Source organism: Cetorhinus maximus, unplaced genomic scaffold, assembly GCF_964194155.1.
Source record: "Cetorhinus maximus unplaced genomic scaffold, sCetMax3.hap1.1 HAP1_SCAFFOLD_1835, whole genome shotgun sequence".
Lineage (NCBI taxonomy): Eukaryota > Metazoa > Chordata > Chondrichthyes > Lamniformes > Cetorhinidae > Cetorhinus > Cetorhinus maximus.
Window position 1 is genome coordinate 26,458 of NW_027597775.1, and position 10,978 is coordinate 37,435.

General features: G+C 52.3%; 1 non-coding gene and 2 pseudogenes across 1 annotated transcript; all 3 read left to right on the top strand.

Moving 5' to 3' along the window:
- Window positions 1–1,828: 1,828 nt before the first annotated feature.
- On the top strand, window positions 1,829–2,009 carry LOC144676708 (U2 spliceosomal RNA; annotated as a pseudogene).
- Window positions 2,010–5,356: 3,347 nt separating this feature from the next.
- Window positions 5,357–5,538, top strand: LOC144676709 (U2 spliceosomal RNA). Its single transcript, XR_013575406.1, has one exon. It is a non-coding gene; the product is annotated as a U2 spliceosomal RNA (small nuclear RNA).
- Window positions 5,539–8,869: 3,331 nt separating this feature from the next.
- On the top strand, window positions 8,870–9,013 carry LOC144676707 (U1 spliceosomal RNA; annotated as a pseudogene).
- The last annotated feature ends 1,965 nt before the right edge of the window (window positions 9,014–10,978 follow it).

Consider the following 10,978-nt stretch of genomic DNA (forward strand, 5'->3'; position numbering starts at 1 on the left):
TATCGCACACCTACATGGGGGATGTGCTCTCCAAAATGGGCTTTGGGGAGGGAATTCGAAATTGGATCCAACTGCTCTACACTAACATCAGTAGCGCAGTCTCAATCAATGGGTGGGAAACAGATAGCTTTCCGATGAAATCTGGAGTCAGGCAGGGCTGTCCTCTCTCGCCTGTCCTTTTCGTGTGCTGCATAGAACCCTTTGCCGAGTCCATCAGGAAGGATCCGGGCATAAGAGGAGTGACGATCCCAGGCAGTGGAGGCACTCAGGTAAAAGCCTCCCTGTACATGGACGACGTCGCCGTCTTCTGCTCGGATCCGCTGTCGGTGCGCAGACTGATGCACATCTGCGACCAGTTCGAACTGGCCTCGGGAGCCAAGGTAAATCGTGGGAAGAGCGAGGCCATGTTCTTTGGGAACTGGGCTGACCGATCCTTTGTCCCCTTCACTGTCAGGGCTGACGGCCTGAAGGTGCTGGGGATATGGTTCCGAGTGACCGGGGCATGCGTTAGAAACTGGAAGGAGCGAGTGGCTATGGTGAAAAGGAAACTGGGCATGTGGGAGCGACGCTCCCTCTCCATTGCGGGTAAGAACCTGGTCATCAGGTGTGAGGTACTCTCGCTGTTGCTGTACGTGGCGCAGGTCTGGCCCATTCCAGACTCCTGCGCGACGGCGATCACTCGAGCCATCTTCCGCTTTATCTGGAGGTCGAAAATGGATCGTGTCCGCAGGGACGCGATGTACAAGCCTCTAGATAAAGGGGGAAAAAACGTGCCCAACATCGCCCTCATACTGATGGCCACCTTTGTGTGCGGCTGCATCAAGCGGTGCGTAGACCCTCAGTACGCAAACACCAAGTGTCACTACGTGCTGAGGTTCTACCTGTCCCCGGTGTTGCGAAGGATGGGTCTGGCCACGCTGCCGCGGAACGCTCCAAGTAGTTGGACCGTGCCGTACCACCTGTCCCTGGTGGAAAAATTTATGCAGAAAAACACCTTTGACCACAAGTCCATCAGGCAGTGGTCAGCACGTAATGTCCTAGAGGCCCTGAGGGATAAGGAGAGGGTGGACCCTGTGGGATGGTTCCCCGAGCAGACTGTCAAAGTCATTTGGCAGAATGCCTCATCGCCAGAACTTTCCTACAAGCACCAAGACGTAGCTTGGCTGGTGGTGAGAAAGGCCCTCCCCGTCAGATCCTTCCTACACGCCAGGAGGCTCACCCCCTCTGCACGTTGCCCTCGAGGTGGCTGTGGTGGGGAAGAGACCGTTGTTCACCTCCTTGTGGATTGTGCCTTTGCAAAGAAAGTCTGGAGAGAGATGCAGTGGTTGCTGTCGAGGTTCATCCCGAGCAGCTCTGTGACACAGGACTCTGTGCTCTACGGGCTGTTCCCAGGGACACACACCGAGACAAACATCAACTGCAGCTGGAGGATCATCAACTCGGTGAAAGAGGCGCTTTGGTCTGCCCGAAACTTGTTGGTCTTCCAGCACAAAGAGTTGTCCCCGACCGATTGTTGCGGACTGGCACAATCCAAAGTCCAGGACTACGTGCTGAGGGACGCACTAAAGCTTGGGGCAGCTGCCGCAAAGGCGCAATGGGGAAGGGTCGCTGTCTAAGACCTTTCTACCACAGCGCACCGAGAGACTGGGAACTGTTTCGAGCCCCTCGGGCTGTACAGATCAAAATGAAAGGCTGTAAATGATTGTAATATTGTTTGTACTGATGCACCTGGTGATACATTTTGTAAAAGTTTAACCTGGATTGTACCCTTGTAATGTTGTTTTTGAAATGGTTTTGAATGTGATTGAAGATATTTTATGAATAAAGTATATTTTTACAAAAAAAAAAAAAAAAAATCTGTTCTTATCAGTTTAATATCTGATACGTCCCTTATCTGGGGACCATATATTAAATTGATTTTTGGAGCAGGGAGATGGAATAGGGGCTTGCTCCGTCCACTCCACGCATCGACCCGGTATTGCAGTATCTCTGGGAACGGTGCACCCTCCCCTTTCCAGGGGATTTTCAATGCTAAAAATAGTTTTCTTACAAACATCTGCTTTCTTTACTTCTCAACATGTACATGTTCCAAAATCCAACTTTCTTTCTTTCTTTCTCTCTCTCTCTCTCTCTCTCACTCACTCACCCGCAGCAGCTACACACAAAAAACACGCACGCTCACCCAACACTCGCCGGCAGGGCCGGCAGCAGATTGGACGCTACGTCCAGATCCCTGATGGAAACAGTTAAGGATGCCAAGCTGCACGACGTCTTCAGCAACCCTGCAGACCGAGCGCAGCGTAGATACACCTGGTCGCGGCCAGACGGGTCCATTCGTTCCAGGATAGACTTCCTGTTTGTGTCCCGTGCATTCACAGTCAGATCCACCGAGGTCAAGCCGGTGTTCTTCTCTGACCACTGCCTCCTACTGGCGGACTGCCACTTGGAGAAGGACCTGAGGGTGGGCAGGGGGGCATGGAAGCTAAATGTGCAACTGCTGACCCCAGAGAACATTGAGGAGCTCAAGAGGGATTACAAATGTTGGAGAACCGTGAAACCCCTCTTTGAGTCCCTGACACACTGGTGGGAAGTGATCAAGGGAAGCATCAAGAGGTTTTTCATCCGCAAAAGCACCCAGAAAGCTAGAAAGGAACAGAGGGAAATGTCCCGACTCCAGAAAAAGATGCAGAATCTGCTCCGGCTGCAGTCGATGGGGGTCGATGTCAAGGAGGAGCTCCAAGAGGTGAAGGGCCAGCAAGCCTCGCACTTTGCCTCGGAGGCCTCCAAGATCATCTTCCGTTCCAGGGTCCGCTCCGTGGAGCAGGATGAGACGTGCTCACGTTTCTTCTTCCAAAAGGTACACAGAGAGCGCTCTGTGATCAGCAGCCTGAAGGAAGAAGACGGCTCAGTAAAGTCATCACGGTCCGACATTCTGAGGATCAGCAAATTCTTTTATGCCGGACTGTATGACGTGAAGCCCACGGACAGCACGGCCTCCCAGTCCTTCCTGTCCTCTATCACGGAGGTCTTAGACCACAGTACGCGGGAGAGCCTGGACAAACCGCTAACTCCTGACGAACTGACTAAGGCCCTCGAGTCCTTCGAGAAGAGTAAAACCCCCGGAAGCGACGGCTTGCCGGCGGAGTTGTATTCGGCTCTGTGGGACTTGATCGGCCCAGACCTGCTAGAAGTGTACGAGAGTATGCTCCTGGCCGGTAGTATGTCAGAATCCATGAGGAAAGGCATCATCACCCTCATCTACAAGCACAAGGGGGAAAGGGAGGAAATTAGAAATTGGCGACCCATTTCACTGTTGAATATGGACTATAAGATTCTGTCCAAGGTCATCGCCAATCGGGTCAAATCCGCTCTGGAATTGGTGATTCACCCTGACCAGACCTGCTCTGTGCCAGGCAGGAAGATCTCTGACAGCCTGGCGCTGCTCAGGGATACGATTGCCTATGTACAGGACAGGGGTGTGGATACCTGCCTCATCAGCTTGGATCAGGAGAAGGCCTTTGACAGAATATCGCACACCTACATGGGGGATGTGCTCTCCAAAATGGGCTTTGGGGAGGGAATTCGAAATTGGATCCAACTGCTCTACACTAACATCAGTAGCGCAGTCTCAATCAATGGGTGGGAAACAGATAGCTTTCCGATGAAATCTGGAGTCAGGCAGGGCTGCCCTCTCTCGCCTGTCCTTTTTCGTGTGCTGCATAGAACCCTTTGCCGAGTCCATCAGGAAGGATCCGGGCATAAGAGGAGTGACGATCCCAGGCAGTGGAGGCACTCAGGTAAAAGCCTCCCTGTACATGGACGACGTCGCCGTCTTCTGCTCGGATCCGCTGTCGGTGCGCAGACTGATGCACATCTGCGACCAGTTCGAACTGGCCTCGGGAGCCAAGGTAAATCGTGGGAAGAGCGAGGCCATGTTCTTTGGGAACTGGGCTGACCGATCCTTTGTCCCCTTCACTGTCAGGGCTGACGGCCTGAAGGTGCTGGGGATATGGTTCGGAGGGACCGGGGCATGCGTTAGAAACTGGAAGGAGCGAGTGGCTATGGTGAAAAGGAAACTGGGCATGTGGGAGCGACGCTCCCTCTCCATTGCGGGAAAGAACCTGGTCATCAGGTGTGAGGTACTCTCACTGTTGCTGTACGTGGCGCAGGTCTGGCCCATTCCAGACTCCTGCGCGATGGCGATCACTCGAGCCATCTTCCGCTTTATCTGGAGGTCGAAAATGGATCGTGTCCGCAGGGATGCGATGTACAAGCCTCTAGATAAAGGGGGAAAAAACGTGCCCAACATCGCCCTCATACTGATGGCCACCTTTGTGTGTGGCTGCATCAAGCGGTGCGTAGACCCTCAGTACGCAAACACCAAGTGTCACTACGTGCTGAGGTTCTACCTGTCCCCGGTGTTGCGAAGGATGGGTCTGGCCACGCTGCCGCGGAACGCTCCAAGTAGTTGGACCGTGCCGTACCACCTGTCCCTGGTGGAAAAATTGATGCAGAAAAACACCTTTGACCACAAGTCCATCAGGCAGTGGTCAGCACGTAACGTCCTAGAGGCCCTGAGGGATAAGGAGAGGGTGGACCCTGTGGGATGGTTCCCCGAGCAGACTGTCAAAGTCATTTGGCAGAATGCCTCATCGCCAGAACTTTCCAACAAGCACCAAGACGTAGCTTGGCTGGTGGTGAGAAAGGCCCTCCCCGTCAGATCCTTCCTACACGCCAGGAGGCTCACCCCCTCTGCACGTTGCCCTCGAGGTGGCTGTGGTGGGGAAGAGACCGTTGTCCACCTCCTTGTGGATTGTGCCTTTGCAAAGAAAGTCTGGAGAGAGATGCAGTGGTTGCTGTCGCGGTTGATCCCGAGCAGTTCTGTGACACAGGACTCTGTGCTCTACGGGCTGTTCCCAGGGACACACACCGAGACAAACATCAACTGCAGCTGGAGGATCATCAACTCGGTGAAAGAGGCGCTTTGGTCTGCCCGAAACTTGTTGGTCTTCCAGCACAAAGAGTTGTCCCCGACCGATTGTTGCGGACTGGCACAATCCAAAGTCCAGGACTACGTGCTGAGGGACGCACTAAAGCTTGGGGCAGCTGCCGCAAAGGCGCAATGGGGAAGGGTCGCTGTCTAAGACCTTTCTACCACAGCGCACCGAGAGACTGGGAACTGTTTCGAGCCCCTCGGGCTGTACAGATCAAAATGAAAGGCTGTAAATGATTGTAATATTGTTTGTACTGATGCACCTGGTGATACATTTTGTAAAAGTTTAACCTGGATTGTACCCTTGTAATGTTGTTATTGAAATGGTTTGGAATGTGATTGAAGATATTTTATGAATAAAGTATATTTTTACAAAAAAAAAAAAAAAAAAATCTGTTCTTATCAGTTTAATATCTGATACGTCCCTTATCTGGGGACCATATATTAAATTGATTTTTGGAGCAGGGAGATGGAATAGGGGCTTGCTCCGTCCACTCCACGCATCGACCCGGTATTGCAGTATCTCTGGGAACGGTGCACCCTCCCCTTTCCAGGGGATTTTCAATGCTAAAAATAGTTTTCTTACAAACATCTGCTTTCTTTACTTCTCAACATGTACATGTTCCAAAATCCAACTTTCTTTCTTTCTTTCTCTCTCTCTCTCTCTCTCTCACTCACTCACCCGCAGCAGCTACACACAAAAAACACGCACGCTCACCCAACACTCGCCGGCAGGGCCGGCAGCAGATTGGACGCTACGTCCAGATCCCTGATGGAAACAGTTAAGGATGCCAAGCTGCACGACGTCTTCAGCAACCCTGCAGACCGAGCGCAGCGTAGATACACCTGGTCGCGGCCAGACGGGTCCATTCGTTCCAGGATAGACTTCCTGTTTGTGTCCCGTGCATTCACAGTCAGATCCACCGAGGTCAAGCCGGTGTTCTTCTCTGACCACTGCCTCCTACTGGCGGACTGCCACTTGGAGAAGGACCTGAGGGTGGGCAGGGGGGCATGGAAGCTAAATGTGCAACTGCTGACCCCAGAGAACATTGAGGAGCTCAAGAGGGATTACAAAGGTTGGAGAACCGTGAAACCCCTCTTTGAGTCCCTGACACACTGGTGGGAAGTGATCAAGGGAAGCATCAAGAGGTTTTTCATCCGCAAAGGCACCCAGAAAGCTAGAAAGGAACAGAGGGAAATGTCCCGACTCCAGAAAAAGATGCAGAATCTGCTCCGGCTGCAGTCGATGGGGGTCGATGTCAAGGAGGAGCTCCAAGAGGTGAAGGGCCAGCAAGCCTCGCACTTTGCCTCGGAGGCCTCCAAGATCATCTTCCGTTCCAGGGTCCGCTCCGTGGAGCAGGATGAGACGTGCTCACGTTTCTTCTTCCAAAAGGTACACAGAGAGCGCTCTGTGATTAGCAGCCTGAAGGAAGAAGACGGCTCAGTAAAGTCATCACGGTCCGACATTCTGAGGATCAGCAAATCCTTTTATGCCGGACTGTATGACGTGAAGCCCACGGACAGCACGGCCTCCCAGTCCTTCCTGTCCTCTATCACGGAGGTCTTAGACCACAGTACGCGGGAGAGCCTGGACAGACCGCTAACTCCTGATGAACTGACTACGGCCCTCGAGTCCTTCGAGAAGAGTAAAACCCCCGGAAGCGACGGCTTGCCGGCGGAGTTGTATTCGGCTCTGTGGGACTTGATCGGCCCAGACCTGCTAGAAGTGTACGAGAGTATGCTCCTGGCCGGCAGCATGTCAGAATCCATGAGGAAAGGCATCATCACCCTCATCTACAAGCACAAGGGGGAAAGGGAGGAAATTAGAAATTGGCGACCCATTTCACTGTTGAATATGGACTATAAGATTCTGTCCAAGGTCATCGCCAATCGGGTCAAATCCGCTCTGGAATTGGTGATTCACCCTGACCAGACCTGCTCTGTGCCAGGCAGGAAGATCTCTGACAGCCTGGCGCTGCTCAGGGATACGATTGCCTATGTACAGGACAGGGGTGTGGATACCTGCCTCATCAGCTTGGATCAGGAGAAGGCCTTTGACAGAATATCGCACACCTACATGGGGGATGTGCTCTCCAAAATGGGCTTTGGGGAGGGAATTCGAAATTGGATCCAACTGCTCTACACTAACATCAGTAGCGCAGTCTCAATCAATGGGTGGGAAACAGATAGCTTTCCGATGAAATCTGGAGTCAGGCAGGGCTGTCCTCTCTCGCCTGTCCTTTTCGTGTGCTGCATAGAACCCTTTGCCGAGTCCATCAGGAAGGATCCGGGCATAAGAGGAGTGACGATCCCAGGCAGTGGAGGCACTCAGGTAAAAGCCTCCCTGTACATGGACGACGTCGCCGTCTTCTGCTCGGATCCGCTGTCGGTGCGCAGACTGATGCACATCTGCGACCAGTTCGAACTGGCCTCGGGAGCCAAGGTAAATCGTGGGAAGAGCGAGGCCATGTTCTTTGGGAACTGGGCTGACCGATCCTTTGTCCCCTTCACTGTCAGGGCTGACGGCCTGAAGGTGCTGGGGATATGGTTCGGAGGGACCGGGGCATGCGTTAGAAACTGGAAGGAGCGAGTGGCTATGGTGAAAAGGAAACTGGGCATGTGGGAGCGACGCTCCCTCTCCATTGCGGGTAAGAACCTGGTCATCAGGTGTGAGGTACTCTCGCTGTTGCTGTACGTGGCGCAGGTCTGGCCCATTCCAGACTCCTGCGCGACGGCGATCACTCGAGCCATCTTCCGCTTTATCTGGAGGTCGAAAATGGATCGTGTCCGCAGGGACGCGATGTACAAGCCTCTAGATAAAGGGGGAAAAAACGTGCCCAACATCGCCCTCATACTGATGGCCACCTTTGTGTGTGGCTGCATCAAGCGGTGCGTAGACCCTCAGTACGCAAACACCAAGTGTCACTACGTGCTGAGGTTCTACCTGTCCCCGGTGTTGCGAAGGATGGGTCTGGCCACGCTGCCGCGGAACGCTCCAAGTAGTTGGACCGTGCCGTACCACCTGTCCCTGGTGGAAAAATTGATGCAGAAAAACACCTTTGACCACAAGTTCATCCGGCAGTGGTCAGCACGTAACGTCCTAGAGGCCCTGAGGGATAAGGAGAGGGTGGACCCTGTGGGATGGTTCCCCGAGCAGACTGTCAAAGTCATTTGGCAGAATGCCTCATCGCCAGAACTCTCCAACAAGCACCAAGACGTAGCTTGGCTGGTGGTGAGAAAGGCCCTCCCCGTCAGATCCTTCCTACACGCCAGGAGTCTCACCCCCTCTGCACGTTGCCCTCGAGGTGGCTGTGGTGGGGAAGAGACCGTTGTTCACCTCCTTGTGGATTGTGCCTTTGCAAAGAAAGTCTGGAGAGAGATGCAGTGGTTGCTGTCGAGGTTCATTCCGAGCAGTTCTGTGACACAGGACTCTGTGCTCTACGGGCTGTTCCCAGGGACACACACCGAGACAAACATCAACTGCAGCTGGAGGATCATCAACTCGGTGAAAGAGGCGCTTTGGTCTGCCCGAAACTTGTTGGTCTTCCAGCACAAAGAGTTGTCCCCGACCGATTGTTGCGGACTGGCACAATCCAAAGTCCAGGACGCACTAAAGCTTGAGGCAGCTGCCGCAAAGGCGCAATGGGGAAGGGTCGCTGTCTAAGACCTTTCTGCCACAGCGCACCGAGAGACTGGGAACTGTTTAGAGCCCCTTGGGCTGTACAGCTCAAAATGAAAGGCTGTAAATGATTATAATATTGTTTGTACTGATGCACCTGGTGATACATTTTGTAAAAGTTTAACCTGGATTGTACCCTTGTAATGGTGTTTTTGAAATGGTTTGGAATGTGATTGAAGATATTTTGTGTATAAAGTATATTTTTGCAAAAAAAAAGGTTCTCCCAGGACGAGGCTAGCCCATTGCACTTCGGGTGTGCTGACGCCTGCGATGTCCCCAAATGCGGGATACTCGACTGCAAAATTTGTGGTAGTGGGGGACTGCGTTCGCGCTCTCCCCTGATTCACGATTCAAAAAATAGACTTCACATCATATCTTTCATTTTGTCTTCTACTTCCTTTCATATAAAAACCCCCGGTGTGTGCTCTTCAAAATCTATACCACACTGGTTGGTTATTCATTTTTTCTTTCCGCCTCGCAAATATTATCCAACCCCCTTCCTTTTCCTCCCTGTCATTATCAGCCGGCAATTATTCCATCTCCACGTCATTTTCGCCCGACCATTTGTTTTGTCGCCACCAAATTACTCGCGCCATTTTTAACCCCGCATTTGCCCACTCAAAAATCTCTCTCAAACCCCCATGTAACACCCAACCCACCATCACAACAGTCCCCCGACTCCCAGCACCGCCCTCCACCCCCTACCTCTCTGGACTTTTGTGTAAATACAAACTCATATCAGTCAGCTATTAACTCATATGCATTCACCATTTAAAACATGTAGCAGCGACCCCTCACTACTTCAAACATGAACAAGCACCCTGTCCCCATGTTCATTCTAATTACCCCCCTCCGAAACGAACAGCTGCCTCCCTCCCCCTTGATCAGCCCCCTCTGTCACTCCTACCTTCTGAAACTCCTGCCCCCTCTCCCCATGTGTAAAGTCTTTCCCTGCCCCTTCTGCAGCTCACTTCCCCTGCTGTGGGTCCATCAATTCACCTGTGATTATTCCTTGAAGACTTAAATAGCGCAAAGCGAAGAAATAAACAGAAAGAAAACTGGAGAAAGGCAGATAGAAATCTAAACCCTCAGTAAAATGACCACCGGCAATCCCGTTTAACCGTCAGAATGATCGCACAGCCCAAAATACACGCATTATCCCTGAATTATAACAAGATTTTAGGCAGCTTCACATTAGGACTTTTCATTTCCTCTTGTGGGGCTCCTGTTCCTCACGCACCAGAGGCTAACATGTAAGTTTTAGATTGCAAGGCCGGGCTACTTTAACCCCAGGATTATCTTTTTGAAACTCCAGGCCCGCAGTCCAACAGGAACTGGTTAACCGGAGCCACCGAAAACCAGGGTCCCGGAGAGGAAATGAAATCTCAGGGTAAGAAACCGACACAAACTCACGTGGGCCCATGGGGCGCAGCCTTGGAGAAGGTCTCAGTCCGTCCCCTCTGGAGGAAGCTCCTGAAGAGGAAGAGTCCTTGTCCCGATCTGGATCTTCAGATTGCAAGTTTCAAAATAAAAATTCCTTGAGGGGTGGGGGAGAAAATTAATTTCATTAAAACAGAAAGCAAAGATCATTTTCAAACAAAATAGCACAAGAGCCAATGATTCACTCTCAGTTGCAACTCAGCAACATTCAAATACAAACAAGTCAAAAAGTTATAAAGCAGATTGAGACAGAGGGAACACACACACATTAAGCCAGAGTGGGGACTAGCTCCGCACTCTGGAGGCGGTCTTCGGATTGGGTTCCTAGACAGGTATACCCTGAACGAGCAGTTTGCAGACTCCACCCCTGGCATGTTGGGAGGTCTTTCAATCTGCTCCCCAGGAGGCCTGTCCGTTGATATGTTCAGACAAGGCCATGTTCTTCGGGAACTGGGCTGACCGATCCTTTGTCCCCTTCACCGTCAGGGCTGATGGCCTGAAGGTGCTGGGGATAGGGGTCGGAGGGACCGGGACATGTGTTAGAAACTGGAAGGAGCGAGTGTCTATGGTGGAAAGAAAAGTGGGCATGTGGGAGCGATGCTCCCTCTCCTTTGCGGGTAAGAACCTGGTCATCAGGTGTGAGGCACTCTCGCTGTTGCTGTACGTGGCGCAGGTCTGGCCCATTCCAGACTCCTGCGCGATGGCGATCACTCGAGCCATCTTCCGCTTTATCTGGAGGTCGAAAATGGATCGTGTCCGCAGGGACGCGATGTACAAGCCTCAAGATAAAGGGGGGAAAAACATGCCCAACATCGCCCTCACACTGATGGCCACCTTTGTGTGTGGCTGCATCAAGCGGTGCGTAG